Source organism: Mirounga leonina, unplaced genomic scaffold (genome assembly GCF_011800145.1).
Source record: "Mirounga leonina isolate KUSES-001 unplaced genomic scaffold, KU_Mleo_1.0 Mir_166, whole genome shotgun sequence".
In the NCBI taxonomy this organism is placed as follows: Eukaryota; Metazoa; Chordata; class Mammalia; order Carnivora; family Phocidae; genus Mirounga; species Mirounga leonina.
In genome coordinates, this window is record NW_023270418.1 from 6,995,953 (window position 1) to 7,007,683 (window position 11,731).

The following is an 11,731-nucleotide window of genomic DNA, read 5'->3' on the forward strand; positions in this document are numbered from 1 at the left end:
AAGCAGACTCCCCACCGAGCAGGGAGCCCGATGAGGGACTCGATCCCGGGACTCCAGGATCATGACCTGAGCCGAAGGCAGTCGCTTAACCAACTGAGTCACCCAGGCGCCCCTCTATCTTCCCTTTATTAATGATCTCAAGCAGCATCACTGCATTTCTGCATTTTTCTTCACAGGCATTTTAAGTAGATAAGCTATATCTAAAGATAAAGCTCTTCTCTTGAGGCTTTCTGATGACTTCAGAATTTTGCATTGCCATATATTCAGTAAAGATACAGACCATCCTATTTTGACTCTAAGAAGCCTTTTCTCAGAAGGCTTGTACATTGCACCATTTCCCATTTTTTGCTATCACACAACCCCCCCCCACACACACACACAAAAACCACCAAAAGATATTTTGTGTCAACAGCTTGCTGTTTACAAAGAGGAACCTGACAGTTATGATTAATGAGGTAAAGCCTCCATCCTCCAAGGTTGGCAGTAAAGGCGTGCATTTTCCAGTTGTGAAAAGTTTCCTCCTGCAGGCAGTTAAAGAAGTGTGTTTCCTGAATGTCTTCTCTTGCTTTGATTTTTGCCCAGCGTTCATTCCAAGACCAAGCAAATGTGGGCGCTCCACTCAACTTTCAAAATGTATGCTTTGCTGGCAGTTCCACTGAGTCAGCCACTAACATTTTCCACATGATTCTACTATGAATTAAATTATAAAGAGCAGAAAACCTAGTGGGTTCGCTTTGCTCTGAATTATATTTCTGCCTACCCGTCAAGTGTCAGTTTTCTCCTGCCCTGGTTTCCCCCCCTCCTTCTTGCCTTAGCCAAACTCTTTCTCCCTGTTTCCTCCTTTGCTCACTCTCTGCCCCTCTTCTTGCTGTTAGGAGCATGGAAAGTAGAGGCAGAAAACTCTGTTCCCCGTAATGCCTCTGTAATTTATTAACTGCAGGACCGAAGCAAATTGTGTAACTTCTGAGAGCCTCTCTTCTTCCCGCTGTACAGTGGGGATTGTGACACATAATTTGCATGGTTTTTGTGAGGATTTGATGAGCCCATGTATGGAAAGGAGTTACCATAATCTTGAACAATAGCAAGTGCCACTCATCCCACAATGTTTGACCACGCATAGCTCATTGAAAATCCTCTTTTAGGAAAGGACAATCTTTTGAGAAGGGACAGCCTTTTAAGAACGTTGAAATTTGGGGTGCCTGGGTGGCTCAATCGTTAAGCATCTGCCTTCGGCTCAGGTTATGGTCCCAGGGTCCTGGGATTGAGCCCCGCATTCGGCTCCCTGCTCAGCGGGAAGCCTGCTTCTCCCTCTCCTGCACCCCCTGCTTGTGTTCCCTCTCTCGCTGTCTCTCTCTCTCTGTCAAATAAATAAAATCTTAAAAAAAAAAAAAAAGGTTGAAATTTTTTTTAAAATGTATTTCAAGGGTGCCTGGGTGGCTCAGTTGGTTAAGCGACTGCTTTCGGCTCAGGTCATGATCCTGGAGTCCCAGAATCGAGTCCCGCATCGGGCTCCCTGCTCGGCAGGGAGTCTGCTTCTCCCTCTGACCCTCCCCCCTCTCATGTGCTCTCTCTCATTCTCTCTCTCTCAAATAAATAAATAAAATCTTTAAAAAAAAATGTATTTCAAATAAGCCGTGGACATTCTATGTATGTCCCCCGAACCAGTATTGGGCTTCCTTCCCATTCCAGGCAGGCACCTCAGAAGCCAAAGATGCATCGGTTCCCATTCGTCTAAGAGTTGCTCCTATGTGCGTGTTTAGGCCATTTAGGCCAAGAGAATGAGTTCTGCAGCAGGAAATAGGTTAGGAATCTCGCTGCCCCTCCTCTCCAAATGTTAACAGTGCCTTTGCTCTTCGCCTCTAGCATGACGGGGAGGTACATGAAACGGGAAGCTCAGCACGCAGGTGGCTACCATGAGAGAACTCTCAAAACTTGGCAACAGGGCTACCAGGTGAGAAAGAGTAAGAATATTAATTCTTGGGGCACCTGGGTGGCTCAGCCGGTTAAGCGGCTGCCTTCGGCTCAGGTCATGATCCCAGGGTCCTGGGATTGAGCCCCACGTCGGGCTCCCTGCTCGGTGGAGAGTCTGCTTCTCCCTCTCCCTCTGCCTGCCTCTCTGCCTACTTGTTCTCTCTCTCTCTCTGTCAGATAAATAAAGTCTTAAAAAAAAAAAGAATATTAATTCCTAATATTTATTGAGCATCAGTTATATACTTGGCTCTGGATACCTTGGAAAAGTCCAGTAGTTAGGCCTATAAGCCTGAAGGCCAGCCCCTATTTGCAGTGATCTCAATATGGAAAGCAGGAGGGTGAAAACATGAGTCTCTTTATGTAACCCCAGACTCTCTCTGTGTGGTTTGCTGTCCCCAACCGCCTGATAGGCCTCTAGAGTCTCCAGGTCATGAGCTTGCCAGCGCTGATAGAATGGAATGATCCAAGTGGGCTTCACTGGGAGTACTTGGGGCATTTATAGTTTTGCAGACTTTCTGAAGTAAGAAGGCAGCTTTGTAATTCTATAACTCACCTGCTCCTGTTCCTGGGTAACCTCTCCCCGGGCTGCAAGGGAAGAGACCTTGGCTCAACTGAACATGGACTCAGGATAAGGCACGGTGACCCCTGCAGCTCAGGCCCAGAAGAGACTTGAATCTACATCCTCTTCAATATGAAAGCAGACATGTTGACCCGGTGAACACTAATATGTGTATATATTGAGCAATAAATATAGGGGGGAATAAGCAGTATTTCTTTTCTAATTAGAGGCATTTTCGTCACTTGGAAAACTTCAGAAGTAGAACAATTTTTCACTGTTTGGCTCAAACAAAAACTCATTCAGGCTTAGAAATTGGCAAAGGGCAGACTAATGATAAATACTTATCCCAAATCACATTTTCCATAGACCCTCTAATTTCCAAGAGTTTTACCATAAAAAGAATCACAGTGAAAAATCTGGACTGACAATTCACAATAACGACATAATATTAACAGGATGTCAGAGTTTACGGAGCTTTCCCATTTCCTCTGTAAAAGCCTTACCATTACCAAAACATGCAGCCACCACTTTGCCTTTCAACCATTTGTTAAAAAACTATTTTTCAAAGGGGCTATTCATTAATTTTTCTATTCATTCAACAACTATTTCTTGAGTACCTACTATGTGCAATCACTAGACTAGATTCAGAGGCTGATAATTGCAATAATAACAGTAATAACAATAAAACAAGACAATAACAATAACAATAAAACCCAGACAATATTTTTACGCTACTTACCATGTGCTCAGCACACTATTCTGAACACGTCACATATATTTTAACACAGATAATCCTTGCAACAACCCTTCACAACTGTTGCTTGCAAACTGCTCAGCTACCTTTCTAGAATATCACCTGATGCCTAAACCAACTCTTGTTGTTGTCTCTTCCCCGATCTCCAGCCTTGCTACAGTCCCTTCTCTGACCACCAGTCTCTTCTGGTCCATCCTGTCCTCTAAAGGAACCCTAATTCTGGAAGTACCAGGAAGTCTTTAAATCAGGAGTTCAGGAATATTTGGAGAAAGTTCTTCCTCAGTGACCCAGGGAGCTAAAAAAAAACAAACTTTGTATTTAACTGAGAACAAAATGTGAGGAAATTAGCAAGAGAGAACCTTGACCCCAGGCTCAAGTTTCCAGGACTGAGGCAGCCAGCCTGAGAAAGAAACCCAAGATTTCAACATTATGTTAACCTCTGTCAGGTTAAAAGAGTAATAAAACTGTACTTGTAACTATATCCCTATATATAGTTTTGGCCCTGGAGGCTGAGACCATCAGAGCTAGAAATAACCTTCACACATGGAGAATCTGAAGTCTAAACAGATAAAGAAACCTAATCTAGGGGCACCTGGGTGGCTCAGTCGTTAAGTATCTGCCTTCAGTTCAGGTCATGATCCCAGGATCCTGGGATCGAGCCCTGCATCAGGCTCCCTGCTCGGTGGGACGCCTGCTTCTCCCACTCCTACTCCCCCCGCTTGTGATCCCTCTTTCACTGTGTCTCTCTCTGTTAAATAAATAAATAAATAAAATTTAAAAAAGAAAGAAAGAAACCTATTCTAGGGGCGCCTGGGCGGCTCAGTTGGTTAAGCGACTGCCTTCGGCTCAGGTCATGATCCTAGAGTCCCAGGATCGAGTCCCGCATCCAGCTCCCTGCTCGGCAGGGAGTCTGCTTCTCCCTCTGACCCACCCCCCTCTTATGTGCTCTCTCTCTCTCTCATTCTCTCTCTCTCAAATAAATAAATAAAATCTTTTTTAAAAAAAGAAACCTATTCCAGTTCAGGTAAATTCATGGTATTAAGGCCAGGGTATCACAGAATCACAACTCAGAGGGCCAAGCTCAATATTCACCAGGTCATCAGTTGCCTGAATCTTCCCTATAATATTACAGCCTTGCCAAGTGATTATAGAGCCCATGCTTGCACCCCTAAAATTATGGGGCACTCCCTTCTCTCTGGAGGAGTGCATTCATCTGTTGGATAGTTCCAACTCTTATGAAGTCCTTCCATATTTTGACCTGAAATCTTTCTCCATGTGGCTTTCTTTTTAATTTTTTTATTTTTTTTATTTTTTTACCCAGGAACCCACAGCCCCCATTTATCCCTTTTTCACATCAAGTTAATCAAAGACCTAGCAGCTCTTTTGGCTAGGCTCAATATCCCAAGTTCCTCCAACCCTTTTGTAATTTAACAATAACCAAGTTCTCCTAGCTTTATAGGAAGCAATGATTTATGATGGTTAAAAGCACGAGCTTTGCAAACAGATAAACCTGTCGGTTGAATCTGTTCTATACTTACAACATTATTTTCAAAGGGTAGTTTACTTCTTCTGACCACACCCTGGGTTACTTTTATGTAAATTGGTGATGATGATACGCACTTCAAAGAGCCCTTGTGGTGAATAAATGAAAGAAAACTCGAGCATCATATCTAGCACTTCATAGGAATTCAAAATCTATTCAAATGGATGAATGAATGAACCCCTCGTTGGGTGCTAATAAGGGAGTTTTACAGAATGAATAGCAAACCTGGAGAAGACCCTGTAGAGGAGAGTGCCAAAGGAAAAATGAAGGAGAAAGGCCTCAGTGAGAATCCAAAGCGGCCATGGATGACAAGCTTTCTGTGCAGGCCATTCTCTCACAAGTTCATCAACCATCTGATGAGCAGTGTACTTCATGCTCATGACTCTGCTCAGTAAGGGGAGAGGAGGGAAGAGTCTTTTTAAACTAATTCTGGACTTTCTCATAAAGGTCTGACCACATGCTAATTTGAAAGCCCAAACAAGAAGTTATTTTGGGAATGGGAGAAAAGGTACTTTGTATCTTTTTTTCTCCCTTCAACAAAAACAGCTGAACAGACTTTCCTAACCCTTTCCCAAAAGTTTCATGTTTGGGCTGAGCTCAGCCCTGGAAGGTTTCACTCTCAGGAGGAAGGCCTGAGAAAGTCATTAAAAGCAAATGAAAGCCCTGGAATGGAAATACACAGGGAAGATGGGAATTCAATTGGATTTTTCTCCAGGTGATCCATCTTGCAATAACAGGGAGATGAAACCAAAGCAAACTATCTCAAGAATAATATCTCCTAAATAATTATAAACTTTAGCATAGCATATAGGAGAGACCGACGGACAACCTGACTTGCATTGATCATGGCTCATCCTTTTGTTATCAGGGCTATCTGTGGTGAATGACTGAAACTCCCTGGGATTTTGAAGAAGACCAAATAAAAGACTCCAGTGTGGTATATGGTCTGGTACAGGTGTTACACCATTTCATGAGGTATAAAGTGACATAGAGCAATCAGTCTTTGTTAGTATGATGGGCTTGAAATAATTAATACCCAGAGTCCATACTCTTTCTCCTTTTCCTTGCCTCTTTGGCCTCTCCTCCTCCTCCCTTTTCTCCCCTGGCTCTTGGTAGTAAAGAAAATACTGCACTGACACATTATCCACCCCACTTCCCAAAAAAATTTTATCAATTTTATCAACCACATCCACTGAGGGATAGAGTGTGACACAGGAAAAAAAAGGGGGGGGTAGAGATCAAAGAGGCTGATAAGCATCTTACAGTGCATAGGACAACCCCACAACAAAGGATTATCTAGCCCACAATGTCAATAATATCAAGGTTGAGAAACCCTGACTTATAACATGTAAAACCTAAGGATATTGTGGGATCAGGGGGAGGTAGTAGTTAGATTGAGGATCTTGAATATCAGACTAAAATCCTTCCTAAAGGTAATGGGCGTATTACAGGATTCGAGGCATGAAGAAAATAGAATTTTAGCAAGATGTGTATTACAAAGGTTTGTCTAATATATTAGAGCATAGAGATACCAGGGAGTTCCAGGCATCCTGATGCAAATTCATATATTTTATATATTATTATGGTTATAATGCCCCAACATCTGGCTGAAAAGTGAAAGCATCTATCAACAGGCTAATTTTATCTCCTCGGCCTCCACAGACAAAAAAGCTGGATTTCTGTTCTTTCCATTGATTAGGGCTTCCTCTACACGTTGGCAAGACAATTAAAGGGGATGAGAGGTGTTGATTTAGTCTAACTAATAGTTTGGCATGATGTAGACAAAACATCTGGTTGATTGGCGCTTTCATTCTTCACATGGTGGTTTTGACATGGAAGAATCATAATCATTGTTGGATACTTGCTAGTCATCATTGTAAACCCAGCTGATAACAGGGTAGAATCAACTGGTCCTAAAATAAAGAATTGTAGGTATGAATCTTCAACCTGAAAGACTTTTGCTTATAAGAAAGGGGAGCTCTAGAATTGAGAATGAAGGACTCAGGAATAACCTTAATGTTTCCCTGTGATTGCTCCTATCCAAATACCCTCTCACAGTTGCCTTATACTCATGGGAAGTTTGTGCAACCCATAAAAACATTAAGTTAAGCCATATTCCCTGGATCAGGAGATATCTGCCTGAAGAAAGGGGCTCCTTTTTCTTCACACACATGTTCCTGTCTGCTCACAAACCCAAGGGAATGTGTCCATCCAGAAGAGGGATATTGTCTTTTTGTTATTTGGGTGGTTTTTTTTTTTTTTTAATTATTTATCTGTTAAGAGGGAACACCTTGTTCTAATTCATCTAAAGGAACACTATTGACCATGGAGGTCTTTTTTCTACCTTTCCAAATCTTATATATTGTTCCAAGCCCAGCTCATTCTACCTCCCTAAAGTCTTCTCTGAGGATCCTGTCAAAAGTGATATCTATAATGCATAAGAACTTTGACTGGTAAAAGCTACTGGGGTCACTGCATCAAAGTCTTATTAAAGCTCAAGGAGAAAAAATTCTGTGATTCATAATGTAGTGCCTTTCATGATTACAAGATGGGGAGGAGGTAACATTAATCAAATATCTGCTTTCCTCATCCTTTCCTGCCACTTATTGACATTGTCGTTCATTTTTGGTATCAGGGCCAGACACCTGTGTAGCAACAGTGAGCAACAATAGATATTACCTCTGTGTTCTTAGAACTTAAATCTAGTAAAACAAGTTAGTAATCAAATAATCATATACCTTCTGATGAATTAGAAATAGTCCCATTTCTTTACTACATCATTCCTCAGAAAGTGGCATTTACTTCCCTCCCCTTGAATCTGGATGACCTTGTGACTTGCTTTTACCAATAGACTGCATTGAAAGTGACACTGTGCCAGGTCTGGACTCAAGCTTTAAAAGGTCTGTCAGCTTCTACCCTTGCTCCTGGAAGCTAGCCATCAAGGAGTGATGAACATTGGGCTAGACCACTGAATGAAGGAGCCCACGTGGAGAGAGACCAGGGAAATGAGAGGCCATGATGATCACAGCAGGACCAACAGATCTCCCCACTGAATGTAGCCACATCAGCAAATACATCTCACAATGTAGAACAGGGAAACTACCCAGCTGGCCCCAGTCATCTCAAAGAATTGTGAGAAATTTAAATGGCCATTGGTTTAAACCACAAAGTATGCAGGTCATTTATTACACAGTGATAGCAAAAAATAGATCATATCTAAGGTAGACCTCTATCACATTCTCTTTCTGTCACATTACCCTTTTTTATTTTCTTTAAAGCTCTAATCACTACCTAAAATTATTTTCTTTACTTTCTGTTGTCTCCCCCAACAGGAGAAAAACAGTGAGAACAGGGACTTCGCCTGTACTGCTTCTTGCTGTAACCCTTGTGCCTAGAACAATGCCTCACATAGAGCAGAATGCTCAATAAATATTTGTAAATTAAGTGAATAGATGGATAGTTGCAACTAGGACAGATGAGTTAAATGAGAAGCAGATATTGCTGTAACGGTTTCTAAATGAGGGGATTAGAGGGGTACCTGGGGGACTCCATTGGTTAAGCATCTGCTTTTGGCTCAGGTCACGATCTCAGGGTCCTGGGATGGAGCCCTGTGTAGAGCTCTCTGCTCAGTGGGGAGTCTGATTGTCCCTCCGCCCCTGGCCTTCCGCCTGCTTGTGCATTCTCTCTCTCTCTCTCAAATAAATAAATAAAATCTTTAAAATAAAAATAAATAAATAAATAAGGGATTAGAACTGGTGAGGGAAGTCAGAGAAGATATGACTTGTTTTGATAAAATCTTCACATGATTATGTCCAGCAGGAGAGTGGGGATTATTTTCTTTCTAGTTACTGTTCAATTAACTATTCTCTCGTAAGTGACATTATCACTTTAAACTTTTTGTGGAGGCAGAATATAGAATATTTTTCAAACTATTTTTAAAGCAACCTTCTAAGGTTCCATCTACTAATTAATTAAGAAGTTAAGGAATCCCCTGAGGTATCAGAAATTCATTTTGCAAAAATTGCTCAGGAAAAGAAGATGTGGCATCTGCTCTATTCCTCTGCTAGAAATTGAAATTAAAGAGAAAATTCTTGCTTAATTTGAAGAAATATTTTTTTCTAAATATGAGGAAAATTTTTAAAAGAGCATTTCGTGTTTCCTAGGCACAGAGTTCATTTGGGAATTTCTTTACATAGAAAAAGAAAGTGTTCTTAAAAAGGGAAGTCAGCAAGAGAGAAACATGGAAATATCTCTTTCCTCCTTCTAGAAAATGTTTCTTTGCTGGCAGAAGAGGTCCAAAGTTGTGTGACCCAAATGCCAGAGTGCTATGGACACATTGTCTCAGGGCTGTGAGTGAGCTGGTGAGTAAGCAACCAAGACCCTTCCTTTAAAGCCGAACAATGAAGATAAGAAAATGAAGATCAAAAAGAGAAAAAGAATAAAAGTGAAAAGGAAATAATGCAGCTAATGTAAATTTAGATGTGTGTGTAAAATATATATTGGGGTGGTGGTAAAATTAAGTCTATTTTCTTCCTCATACTTTTATATATTTTATACATGTTGGGTTTTTTTTTTTTTTAAGATTTATTTGTTTATTTTAGAGAGAGAGTGTGAACAGGGGGAGGGACAGAGGGAGAGGGAGAGAAATAATCTCAGGCAAACTGCATGCTGAGTGTGGAGCCCAATGCAGGACTCAATCCCACAACCCTGAATTCATGACCTGAGCTGAAACCAAGAGTCAGACACTTAACCAACTGAGCCACCCAGGCGCCCCATAAATGTTGGTTTTATACACATACACACATACATACAATACATAGATATAAAAATATATATACATGTACATATAAATATATACATACTTATCTATGCATATATATTTATAAATAAAATACATGTGAACATATATATAAATATATACATGCATATATATGTAAATCTATGAATATATATATATGCATCTTGGGTTTCTATCTGTTTTATAATCTTTCTTTAAATCACCATTTTGATCTTTATTCAAAGCTTAGTTTTGTCTGTCTTAACAGAAGATTAGGTAAATTGTTAGCATGAACGAAATGGATATTCATGGTTATATAACTCTGAGTTGAGTTTGAGCAAAAAATACTATCACTCGATATACAGAGAGATAAGATTCAGATCAACAAGTAAACACAGACTCTGGATTCATTTGGATTTTTGTTTGAATCTTTGATTCACCACTTGCAATCTCTAGAAACTGGGAACTTTATTTAGCTATTTATCTCTAAAACGCAAGTTCTTTCCCTTCAATTCAAGAAATATTATGGGGTACCTTCCTTGCTAGCTTCTGAGACTACAGCTGTGGACAGGACGGCTAGCCACTGCCCTCGTGGAGTTTATAGTTTGTCCGGGGAAAGAGACATCTGCAAAGAAGATGATAAGTGAGCTGAAAATCTTCTCAAAAGATTTTCATTTAGCAAATTTCTCTTATCAAGTGGTTAAGAGAATTTTGCGAAATAATTCATGCCATGTCCCTGGCACTGTGTGTAGTCATACACAGTCACTAATTTAGAGTTCCAAGCCCCTTGGCCTTAAAGCAAACAGAAAGTAGACACCCAGTACTTTCCATATTTGAAAGGTTGATGAGGGCAAGTTCTTATCTGTGTATTCCCCATGACAGTTCTGGTGCTTAAACTGGGTTAGTAGACGACTGAATTGATCCCTCTTAAGGCTTAAATACAAAATAAATTTTGTAAGCATGCAGCTTTGTAGCTCTGCCTGCTCTTTGAGGGCCAGAACAGTGTCTCACGCACCTTTTACAATCCCACGGTGATCACCACAATACTTAAGAAATTATAGGAAGTGTAGACCAAAGGGAAAACACTAAAATGGTAGAAGAAATAGCTCTCTCTCCACACCACTCACCTGAAAATTATATAACCTCTAAAGGCCAGAACCTTTACTTTCAAGTGAGTTTTGAAATTCTTGCTTCCCTCACAAAATAGTGAAATGAGATAAATAAGTGAAAGTGTTCTGAAAACTTTAAGACACCACAAAAGCATACAAGAGTGCTATTATTAAGATGTTTTCATGGTTTAACCCCCTGAAGTCTGGCTTTACCCAACCATCACTTCTCTGAGACTCCTCTCTTAAAAGTTACTCATAAACTTAGTCTTATCAGTTTCTCAGAGTTGATTACATTTGCGATGATGACTCGTGCTGATTTAGATATAGAACCCGGGGTATATGTTTAAAAGAGAAATAGACAAACTATTTCTGTTGCATCTTCTTTCCCAGTAGAAAAGTCACATGGAAGCCAATTTATCAGAAGGTACCTAAGTAGGCAAAGAACTGGATCTCTTGTAGTCAACTCTGGTGATGGGAATGTTTAATGACTCCAGTGTGTCTGATTCCAGGATAAGAAGGCATCTGCCTGTGAAAAAATGGATGTTTATACCATCTAATCAGGGCACTCATTTCTCTGGCTTGTGTCTGTCTGCTTCTCTCTTTTTGGCCAACGTCCCTTCTGAATGACACGTTCTTTCCTTTGATAAGGTAATGCCTTCAATCAGGTTTCAATCCTGTCTAATGCCTGGACAGCAACTGTTTTTTATGTAACCCTGCCTGTCTCTGCTCCGTCAAACCTCAAGTGCTCATTTCATGGTTTAACTCTCCATGGCCATCCTATTTCATTTTCTTTGTATTCTTAGAGGGTCCTTCATTGTTACCTCATTTTTCACCAACAGCAGTGGTCTTCTAATTCATCTCTGAATCAATGGCCCCTTATTTGTTCTCATCTTCCTTCTCTATGCAACATGACAATGTCCACCTTGCCTGCAGTAGACTTTTCCCAACATTATCTCTCTTCTCAATGGTCCCCCAATTTCTTGTGGGGGAATTACCTTGTCCTCCTTATATCTAAAGT

At 40.7% G+C, this 11,731-nt stretch overlaps 1 long non-coding RNA gene across 1 annotated transcript; it reads left to right on the forward strand.

Moving 5' to 3' along the window:
- Positions 1-1,610: 1,610 nt before the first annotated feature.
- On the forward strand, positions 1,611-9,246 carry LOC118015709. The gene is made up of 2 exons (XR_004680686.1): positions 1,611-1,951; positions 5,696-9,246. It is a non-coding gene; the product is annotated as an uncharacterized LOC118015709 (long non-coding RNA).
- Positions 9,247-11,731: the final 2,485 nt, after the last annotated feature.